The 12086-nt window shown below is 33.2% G+C and overlaps 1 pseudogene; it reads right to left on the reverse strand.

The window, feature by feature from the left end:
* Window positions 1–6037: 6037 nt before the first annotated feature.
* On the reverse strand, window positions 6038–10996 carry LOC136222390 (protein NUCLEAR FUSION DEFECTIVE 4-like; annotated as a pseudogene).
* Between the last annotated feature and the right edge of the window lie 1090 nt (window positions 10997–12086).

Here is a 12086-nt window from a genome sequence, read left to right on the forward strand (position 1 = left end):
TATCACACTTTGGTGTACAACCTTCAATTTTGCACACTAAAGTGTACAACTTTTTAGTGACCTCCCACTAAAGTGTACAGCCGGTAATTATGACCGGTCAACGCGGGTCAAACTGCCAAATCATCACTTTTCAACTCATTTCTTTAAAAAAAATGGGACCCAATAAATATATAATTACCCTCCCACCCTTAAATAATTATCTTCATATTCATATATCTAACTCATCTCTCTCCTCCATTTTTATGCTTCTTTCTCTCTCTTTTCTTTTGTATCACCCTCTCTCTCCTCCATTTTCACACTTTTTTCTCTCTCTTTCATTTGTATCACCCTCTCTCTCTAAATAAAATATCCCCTCTCTCTAAACTAAATATCTAAAAAAGCCAAAATAATTTTGCCTCTTGAAAAAGCCAAAAAAATATGCCCTCCTGCTGAAATTTTTTTGGCTAAATATGAAAAAGCCAAAATAAAAATATGTTTCATCGGCTTTGAAATCAAGTTTAATAAGGGACTTCATCCAATCCAACTATTTATTTTTCTCAATATTTGGAAAACTCAATTGAAGATACATGTAAGAAATTGAAGCAACTGAGGAAACTAATTACCTAGTTTTTGTGCAAACTAATTACCAATTAGAGAAATTATTTATTCTTCTGAGCAAACTAATTATACCATGCTCAGGGAAAACGTTTTTGGCTTATTTAATTACCACCACATCATTCCCTTTAATTACCAATAGATTGAAACAACATTAGTATTACCACTTTCCTTTTTATTCACATCATCAACAGGAGAAGATCGAACAGTGGAGATCGGCCGCGGCAGAGAACGGTGGTGATGGAGAACGTGGTTGCTTCTGCCGTCTATGATTCCCAGCCACTATTTCTTTTCGTGCGGAATTAACACACATGTGCTCTGGTAATTGATAAAAAAAGAGTTTTTTTAATTGATGACTCTGAACATGCGTCAAAATTCTAATGGGAGGTCCTTATTTGACTTAGTGGACCAGTTCCCTCCTATAAAATCCCTTTGAAATCAGAGAAACACTTTAAACCTGAAGGAGAGAGATGATTTAGAGAGAGGGGATATTTTATTTAGAGAGAGAGAGGGTGATACAAATGAAAGAGAGAGAAAGAAGTGTGAAAATGGAAGAGAGAGAGGGTGATACAAAAGAAAAGAGAGAGAAAGAAGCATAAAAATGGAGAAGAGAGATGAGTTAGATATATGAATATGAAGATAATTATTTAAAGGTGGGGGTAATTATATATTTATTGGGTCCCATTTTTTTAAAGAAATAAGTTGAAAAGTGATGATTTGGCAGTTTGACCCGCGTTGACCGGTCATAATTACCGGCTGTACACTTTAGTGGGAGGTCACTAAAAAGTTGTACACTTTAGTGTGCAAAATTGAAGGTTGTACACCAAAGTGTGATAACAGGTAAAGATTGTACACCACGTATGTAATTTACCCCAACAAAACGGTATAGCGGAAAGGAAAAACAGAATGCTTAAGGAAATGATGAATGCCATGTTGATTAGTTCTGATATGCCTGATAATATGTGGGGGGAAGCTGTTTTGTCTGCATGCTACATTTTAAATAGAGTTCCTCATAAAAAAAATTAGACAAAACTCCTTATGAGCTTTGGAAGGGGTATTCGCCTAATTTAAATTTCATGAGGGTTTGGGGTTGTCTTGCCAAAGTTGCTTTTCCATCCTTTAGAAAACCCAACATAGGGCCAAAAACCTTTGATTGTGTTTTTATTGGATATGCTTCTAATAGTGCTGCCTTTAGATTTATGGCACTAAATGACTATACCATATGTGAATCTAGAGATGCAGAATTTTTTGATAATATTTTTCCTTTAAAGAAAAATCTTGTGTGTGATGATGTTGGTCCTTCTAATTCTGTACATGCTAGTGATTCTCTTGCTTCTAGTTCTTTAGAAAAACATGATGAATGTGAACATGAACCTAGAAGAAGTAAAAGAAGGAAAATAGCTAATAGTTTTGGACCCGACTTTGTTTTCTCTTTTCTATTAGAAAATTCAGATAGAATAGATGATGTTTTTATGTCTGTCTATCTAATAGAAGAAGATCCTAAGACATATAAGGAGGCCATGACCTCTATAGATCCTAACTTTTGGAAAGAGGCTATCAAAAATGAATTAGACTCTATTATGGTAAATCACACTTGGGATCTAGTCTCTTTGCCTAAAGGGTCCAAAACTATAAAACTTAAATGGATCTTCAAAAGGAAAAGAAGACCTGATGGATCCATTGAAAAGTTCAAAGCTAGATTAGTTGCCGTAGGCTATAGTCAAAAGAAAGGAATTGACTATTTTGATACGTACTCTCCCGTTACTAAAATTTCCACTATTAGAATCTTAATTGCAATTGCAGCAATACATAATCTGGTGGTACATCAGATGGATGTAAAAACAGCTTTTCTAAACGGCGATTTAGAAGAAGAAATCTATGTGCAACAGCCTGAGGAAAATATTGTACCTGGTCAGGAAGATAAGGTATGCAAACTGAGGAAGTCACTATATGGCCTGAAACAGGCACCCAAACAATGGTATGAAAAGTTTAACTCCACTTTACTTTCTGATGGGTATGTAGTTAATGGATCAGATACATGCGTTTATTCTAAATCATTTGGATCAAATTATGTGATTGTATGTCTTTATGTGGATGGTATGCTTATCTTAGGCACTAATTTAGAAGTAGTGAATAACACCAAAGCCTTCTTATCATCACAATTTGACATGAAAGACATGGGAAAAGCTGATGTAATTCTTGGTGTCAAAATTACAAAAACTGAAAATGGATTTTCTTTAGGACAATCACATTATGTTGAGAAATTATTGAAAAAGTTTGATAGCTTTGATGTAGTGCCAGCTAGAACACCCTATGATCCTAGCATATGTCTTACTAAAAATAAAGGACATAGTGTTTCACAAGAAGAATATGCTAAGATTATTGGGAGTGTTATGTTCTTAATGACTCATACTAGACCTGACATTGCATATGCTGTAAATAGATTGAGTAGATATACTCACAATCCAAATGATGAACATTGGAATGCACTTCGTCGTTTACTTAAATACTTGAGAGGTACCATGAACTTTAATTTGCATTTTAATAAATTTTCTGCTGTTTTAGAAGGATATAGTGATGCAAATTGGTCATCCAAAAATGATTTGGTATGTTCCACTAATGGTTATGTTTTCGTTTTGGGTGGTGGCGCCGTCTCTTGGAGATCATATAAACAAACCTGTATTGCACGCTCAACCATGGAATCAGAATTTATAGCACTAGAACTAGCTAGTCAAGAAGCAGATTGGTTGAGAAGTTTATTGGCAGATGTTCCATTGTGGGGGAGATCTAATGCACCTATCTCACTTCATTGTGATTCACAGGCAGCCATAGGTACTGCAAAAAACAGTGTCTACAACGGAAAGAAAAGACACATTCGCATTAGACATAGTGCATTAAGACAACTCTTGAAACATGGGGTAATTTCCTTAGATTTTGTGAGATCAGAGAAGAATCTAGCTGATCCGTTCACCAAAGGGTTACCTAGAAGAATGGTTCTAGAAACGTCGAGGGGAATGGGCCTAAAGCCCACTGATTAAAGAAAATATGGTGGATACCATACGTGGTCAAACGAAACCATACTATCTTTTTATACACTATATTTTACCCATTCCTATGACTTGTGATAGTGTGTGTATAATCCATAGCCCGTGGTATGGTGGTTCATTTATATGATCTTGATGGATGCTCCTTTTGAGGTTGAGTTATGAGAAACTCTTAATGGTCTCTTATAGAGATCACCTACATGTGTGTGAAGGTGGGCCGCCTTCTATGAAAGACTTTGGGCTGTCTTTCTAGAGCACTCATGAGATCCAAGGTGTGCGCATGGCCATTAAAAGCGCTATTGTTTTTATAGCGGAACAGCAAAATTTCGTTTAAAGGTTTTCTTTACGTGTTGTGAAGGTCTCAGTTACAGTTGTAGAAGTTCAAGAGCAATTCACTTCTAAAACTATAACATGTTGCCTCACAACACTATGTATCAATTCAATCGAAAGATATTGATGCTTAAGTTTTTAAAATCTGAAACTTATTGCCCAGAAAAGATTTATTTTTAAAACGGTTTTACTAAAAAGCCATTTGTGGGGGATTGTTGGAGATTTAAGGGAAATGCCCTTTTTAGTCATTTACCATTTCTCACTCTTGTAACTTTATGTATCCCACATGGGAAACTTGTGAGGAAGTTGAAAGGTTTATATTGGGTTGGGCTTTATGTGATATTAAATTGTGTTAAAGTGGGTTTTACAAAAAACACCACACGCGCTCGCTCGTTCGTTCGCGCGACGCCCGCCTGTCCCGACTGGACTGGGCCCGATTTTTTATTTTGTTATTAAATATTTTAAACCTTTTGACTAATTCTTTTAGTTGATGAAGTCTTATCTCCACTATCCCCACTTTCATTCAACAACCCACGTTTTACTCTCATGAACGTTGTCCACTACAACGTTCGTTTTACACACTGAAATAAAAGAGTTTTTCAGAGCTACGAGAGATACAGTTTTTTCCTGAATTACGATTTTCATCTCAAACACAATTTTCCTCTGGGCATTAAAATTCTTGCTGTTCCAAAGCTTCGACCTAGAGTGCACTAGGACGGCGCTTGCTGTGTAAACCTTGGTTGACGATCGGACTTCCAGATTGCACCAGAGTCTGCCGTAATCATTTTCAACGCAGTGGTTTTGTCCACGATACAACTTTAACATTCCGATAAGTTGTTTCTGTTCCTCTTTTGTACTTACACTTTATAGTTCTCCTTCTAATTAATACTGGAAACAATCTAAGCTTTCTGATGCTACTGTGTTTAAATCGCAACATCTTTATGAAAGTTTACTTTGGCAGAGGTTTAATGATTACCCAACAAAGGGTGATCTGATAAAAACTTTTCTTTTAATAGATCAGAAAATCGCGAGACTGCCACATTAATTGGGAATAAAGCGAAAATTTATTTCGTAAAATAAGGACAAGAAAAATAATCAATAAAATTGACACCGATAATTTAACGTGGCTTACCCTTATGGGCTACATCCATGACCAAAGCTGGAGAGTAAATTCTTCCACTATAAAAATAGTAAGTGGACAAAAAGGTCGTAAGGTGCAAAAAAATCCTAAGGAGTAACATGAATCACATACAATTGACAGAACTTAACGGAATAATATAAATGACATATCACGTTCCGTTATTGAGGCCTAAATTGATATTATTTTTTTAAACATTAAACCTACACTGATGCTATTTTATACGTAGAGCCTAAATTAATACTTTCCCAAAAACCTTGTTCTTTTTTTTTATTAATGTTTTTAAAGAAAAAACTTAAAATTTTATATCCAATTTCTATAGAGTTTTTTTAACGTTTTTCAACAATTAGTGAATATTCAAATTCTCTTGAATGAGGACAATTAAAAAATATAGAAAAAAAAATCAATTATGCAAAAAATATTAATTAAATCTTTAAGACCAAGTTGCTCATAAAAAACATTTCTAAATGCAGAATTAATTTTTTTAAGAAGATACAGAATATGTTATAATATATTTCTCTCAATATATAATATATAAGAATATGTTATAATATATTTCTCTCAATATATAATATATAAGATTACTAGCCGTTCAACCTTTAAAAAAAAGGTTTAAATTTTTAAAATAAATTCTAATAAAGGAGAGACAAAATATTTCATCAAAAATTATCAAAAGTCGTAAATGATAATTGTAATTCCTTTTTATTACTATTTTGCAATTATGTATTAGTGAAGTAAGTTTTATATTAGAACTATCATATTTGAAAATTCTACAATTCTTGATACATTTTCAGCCATTGATCCCTCGAATATTTTGTTTAAATTCTACAATGTCTGTTTTAGGAATTGCAGGAAGTCCATAGACAGACACATGGCTATAGCATATGAGTATATATATATATAAAAAAAAAAAGCAAGAAACTCCAGGTAAAAACACAACCTTGTATATAGCAATATCAAAGCAGTTTTTTTATGCTGAGAATAAATATCCCCTTCTACCAAATGCAGTTGGTAAAAAGAAAATATAGATGGCAATTTCGTGTTTCGTGTCAAAATCGTGGTCTCATATTTATGATCCATATGATTTTATATGTTACAGATACTAAAAAAATGATTTTCGTGTCAATCATGTCGTGTCAGTCGGGTTGACTCTGTAATCGTGTTTCCGTGTCAGAAATTACCACCTCTTACTACTTACTACTCAGAGATTGATCCCTCTATCTCGGACTTGACCATCCAGAGTGGCGAAAGGAGAAGGGGGAGGACGTTGATAGATGTGTGCTGTATGAAGCTATCCATGGGCTCTTTGTCGTCGGCCAGAGAGACCCAATAAACCCAAGATTCTCAGCATCATAAGGCTCTTTGTTGTCACACATTTACAATTTTCATTGACAACTTAATAACAAGTTAGGAAGCAATTTGATTATAATTCGTCCAAATGAAGTAAAATTAACAACTGATAATCAATCAATGCCTACATAATCAAAATGGAATACACTTTTTCCCAATAAATTTTGAATTATGATCTCATCATCTCTCTCTAAATTTCTTGTATATATCACCGCTGTAAAATTTCCTAGTCCTTATCACCAAAACCAATGACACAAGACCACCAAAGAAAGCCACAGAAGACAATATAATGAAAGCTTTTCTAAAACAAGTAACACCTAAGCAGATCAATTCCTCCACTGGTGATCTAACCAATCCTCTTGCATGAAGTTGTTTCAATGCCACGTCATCATATAACACTCCAGTTACCTTCACATTTAGGACATATGACCCTAAAGGGCAGACCAATAGCCCACAATTGGATAATGTGGAATAGTACTTTAGGCCAAAAAGTTCAGAAATTATAGCAAATAGCAAAGGCACTTGTGCACCAAGTGAAAACCCAATAATCACAGAGGCTAGATAAACTGAATTAGGGAAAGGGAAGACAATCATCAAGTATCCAGTGACTGAAAGGAACAGGGCAAAAGTCATCATTAATGGCCTAGGTGTTCTGTATTTGGTTATTAAGGTTTCAGACACAAATCCAGCAAATACCTTTCCAAAAAAACTCCATACACTGACTAATGAAGCAAATATTTTGATTGTTTTGGTTGGATATCCTAATGATTCACCAATCTGTCCTAAATTATCAGCTGCTGTTAAACTTGTACCTAGTCCACATACTGTTGCACCACATAGCAACAACATGTCAATGCTTAGAAATGCTTGTAAGATGGTGTAATCCTCACCTCTTTTTGGTTTGTCAAATATGGTGAGAAAGCAAGATTTTTGAGCCTTTTCTTCTCCTTTTTGATCCTCGAGTTTTGCTGGAGTTGGTTCATGTTCCTCCGAGCTAACTTCAGTTACGGTTGGCTGTTGAGTAGCTAATTCAGAAGAAGGCTTAATTGCTTCTATATCCTTCTTGTGATTCCATAAAATCCATTCTTCTTTAATGACAATTAAAAAAAGTGAAAAAAAGTATAGCACATATCGCAGTTGTGCATGCTGCATAAGCTCCACGAGAGAAATCAAACTGTTTCTGGAGTATGGTTATGACAATAAGGAATAGTGCTAGCACAATTGACACATAAAGGAAATGGTACAATACTTTAAGCTCATTGGGGTGTCTTTCTGCCTTCATCACTCTAATTGCGGAAGCAAAAACCAGAGGAAGAGCAGCAGGAAGCCAAGCAATGAGAAGAATGAGAGATTTAGAGTCATCACCGTAAATAACCAAGTATATTTGGGTCACAATAGCACCAGTTAACCCCATAAAACCCTTCAATAAACCCAGGACAGAACCTCTGCTTTCTGGGAAATTAACCACACAAGGCACGGTACATCCTGTACTGGCAAAATTCTGGGAGTTTGCAGCGATGAAAATATAAAGACACATTTGCCAAACCTCAGGTTTGTGCATTCTTCCGGTCAGGGCTAGCCAAATCATGAAATACCCAGAAAAATTCATAGCAGAACCTGTTAAAAGCACAAACCATATAGGAGTTACTTCTGCTATTAGGCCAGGAAGAACACCAAAAAAAACTCCAAGATCCTTGAAAAAACTTAGAAGATTGAGGGTTTGCTGGTCATAACCAAATGTGGCTTTTATAACTTTGGAGTAGGTTCCAAAAAGAAGGGGTGTTCCAATTCCAACCATGATTAAGAAAGAAGCAAATAGTGAGAACCATCTCCCTTTTATCACATGGACTGCAAATCCCAAAATTTCACCCATTTTCTCTCCTTCAAACACCAACTACGGAAAATGAAGAAATGAGTGTTGTTAAAGAAACTGAGACAAATGATACGAAAGAAAGCAAAATCCTTTCTTTGAGTGCTAATTCAAGTTGTCACATGGACTGCAAATCTCAATATTTCACCCATTTTCTCTTTTTCAAACACAATTATGAAAGATGAAAAAATGGGAATTTTTAAAGAAACAAAGGAAAATTATACACGAAAGCAAAATCCTTTCTTTGAATGCAAATTCAAAGAAAGTATCAAATAATCAAGACGGAAGTTAGCAACTCTACAAGAAATTTGGGTTGATGATCGGAAGACAAATCACGAAGAATGAAGTTTTCACGACATACCCAATATCAAAATGATGATAATACATCAACTGATCACCCAACAGGCCTTAAATAATGGCTGGAAATTTTGCAGTAAGCCATGGGTGGGATATTATGAGAGATGGATATTCTATTATTTTTATTATTATTGCTAGATTATTGAACAATTATTGTCCTTTCTAAGAGTAACATCAACTTGAAAGCAAAATTATAATGGGAAATTATGCAATTGCTTTCCCTTCTCATCCTATATTGATTCTATTATTAATAACTATTGATCGTTTATGGATAAAGTTAAAAAAAATGAAGAAATCACGGGCATAAATGGCAACACATAATTAAAATAACACTAAAATAAATCAAGGCTGGATGCTCAAACAAGAAATATGCAGATAATTTCATAAGTTGCCATGAAAACAAGAAAAAAGAGGGAAAACAAACAAACATGCATAACTGATAGGAAACTATGTATACCCCCTCAAAATAGGCAGGTTATGGCCCAATTGTCTTATAAACTCAAAATCTGGAATTTTTACACTAGGGGGGTGTTTGGTTTGAACTACGGAATCGTAATCGGAATCGGAAACGGAATGTGACGGAATCAGAATCGGAATGACTATTTATTTGATATGTTTGGTTCAATCTGGAATCGGAATCCGATTCCTTTAAAGTTATTTGGTTCTTTAACTATCAGAATCGGAATGAATATAAAATTTATTAAAAATTAATAAATAATAATTATATTTTCAATCAAAATAAATATAAAAAATATAAAAAAAAGGTTTATCAACCAGAAGAATAAATTAATGGTTTTTTTAAAACCACAAAATAAATTAATGGTTTGTTATCGTTTTTTTATTGTAAACAAAATAAAATTATATTGTAAACTATTTGGAAACATATATTTGTATATATATAAAAATTATAACATAACCATAATTTGAATGGTTATCAACGTGGGTGATGGTGGGTATATATTGGCAAATTAGAAAATCGTAAATGTTATTATATTCTTTTTTATTTTCTTTAATAAATCCATAACAACAGGAATGAAAGTTGATTGAGGTGTGGAAGAGTGGGAATCAATAGTTCTCATAGTTGGAGGAATGGGAATCTCATTCCCTAGCTATATTTGTCTAACCAAACACCAGCAAAGAGAATAATTCATTCCCATTCCCATTCCATACTCTATTTTCACCCAACCAAACACTCCCTAGGAGTAAGAAAAGGAAATGTATGATCTGGAAAACAGTTATGTTGGAGAGTGTGTAGGGAATGAAATGATAGTTATATGGGCATATTGTTTTTATGAGATATTCTTCTATCAGCAAATCTGGGATTCTTTTAAAGCAAGCAGTGGTCAATTTAATCCAGCTTTCGAGAAAATCAAGAAATACAGCAACGCATTACTTAAATTTCAAGCAGCAGATAGACAAGCTTCCCAAGATCAATGCTGTCATGTACTCCTAAGAAGTGCATTTTTGTTATTATTACCGTCTTAACATTTTTTTAATTCTATGAATCCTTGAACAAAACAAAAATAGTTGATATAATATAAAAGTTGAGCTACAGAATACAGCCAAGTTCATGCAACATATATTTGATCTGTAGTTTATATGATACGAGCAAAGTATTGAAGATGTAATAGAACTTACTTATTTTGTAGGTGATGAACAATTGAACAGAAACACATATGTTTCAAGGGCTCCTTTAAGCTCAGCATAGCAAGGAAACCACTCCATTTTAATAGACAACTTTCCATCCTGATTAAACACCAATCAACAACAAAACATGACAGTTAGATTGAAATACGTGACACAATAAAAATGTGCACAATCAAAATTAGTATGAGAATTCACCTGATTCTGAGGTGAAAGAATGGTGCACCAGAATTCACAAGTAGACATCCTTAATTAATGGTTTCTCAAGTTGAAACTCAACTTGAGAAGATCCCAATCCAGCAGAAAATACCTAACGGATGATCTTTGCCATTCTCACGCATAAAATGAAACTCTGAACGAAATTAAAGTCATGCTCGTAAATCTTTGATATCACAATCAAGACCTAAGCTATGATTTCCAATTGTAGGATAAACACAAACAAATACTGAAATCTAACAAGAGAGGAAAAAGATAATAAAAATTTCCAATTGAAAAAACAACTTCTCTGGTTAATGACAGGAGCACTGAGAAGTGGTTCTTCAGGCTTAAAATTAAGCGGACCGTCCATGCTCGTCGTCGCTTTCTCTTTTAAGGAATCTCTTCCCTCTGGTGCCATAAAATTTGAGACTGAAGCGCGAATCTGATAGCGGGTTTTCAACTGAATTGGATGAGGGTTGCCGGTTCACTCGAACTAGACCGTTTTTCAACAAAGGGGGACGAGGGTTGCCGGTTCAGCTTTTTCGTTATTTTCGTTAGACATTAAACTCATCTGTGCCCCCAAATTAAAACTTCAAAGACAAGTGGGACTATAAACTATTAAAATCATCAATCGGTCATTTTAATTAAGTAAAAATCATCAATTGAGTCCCCATCTTATCATAAAATCAGAAATTGTGACTGTTTGATATATACGGTAAGAACATCTCTAAGAGACTCTTAGTATACTTTCTAAAAATAATATAAATAATTGACACTTAATGATTTGAAAGTAACTAAGATATATCATCTCCAATAATACTCTTTATATTCAATCCTTATTTATTATTTTATTATTAAAATTAGGGTAAATAATTATAAGATCCTTGTGTTTTTACCTAATATACTACTTAGTCCCTGTGTTTTTAGAAATAATTATAGAGTCCCCAGTTTTTGTTTTTATTAACTCCTTAGTCCTTATGCTTGGATCAATGGTCAAACTATACTAAATAAATTTTAAAATACCAAAATTACCCTTTACTTTATGTTTTAATAATAAAACATCTATTTTTTCTATTTTCTATTTTTTTTTCTTTTTTTTCTACATAATCACAATCTTTCCAATATAAGCTCCAATATAAAGTAATTGATTTATTATTTTTTATATAATTATAGAACTTTAATTTAATAACGTAAAATTTATTGACTAAAAAAATGAACAAAAAAATATTTCAAAAATTATTAAAATAGGAATAAGATTATCATTGTAAAAAGTTTTCACAATTTTAATAAATTTCACGAATGAAGAAAAAAATATGATTTTTAAAAAATTTATAATAATATTTAATATTGATTTAAAGATATTATATTAAAAAAGAATTACAATTTAAGAAAATTAATAATATAAATTTTCAAGTATATTAATTTCGGTATATATGTAGTTCAAAAACTTCATTAAAATTAATTAGATTAAATTTGAAACTAAAAGATATTTTTTTAATGTATATAACTAGGGGTAATTTTGGACTTTCATTTGCAAAAACAAATGGAAGGATTAAAGAAT

This window comes from Euphorbia lathyris, chromosome 3 (genome assembly GCF_963576675.1).
Source record: "Euphorbia lathyris chromosome 3, ddEupLath1.1, whole genome shotgun sequence".
Lineage (NCBI taxonomy): Eukaryota > Viridiplantae > Streptophyta > Magnoliopsida > Malpighiales > Euphorbiaceae > Euphorbia > Euphorbia lathyris.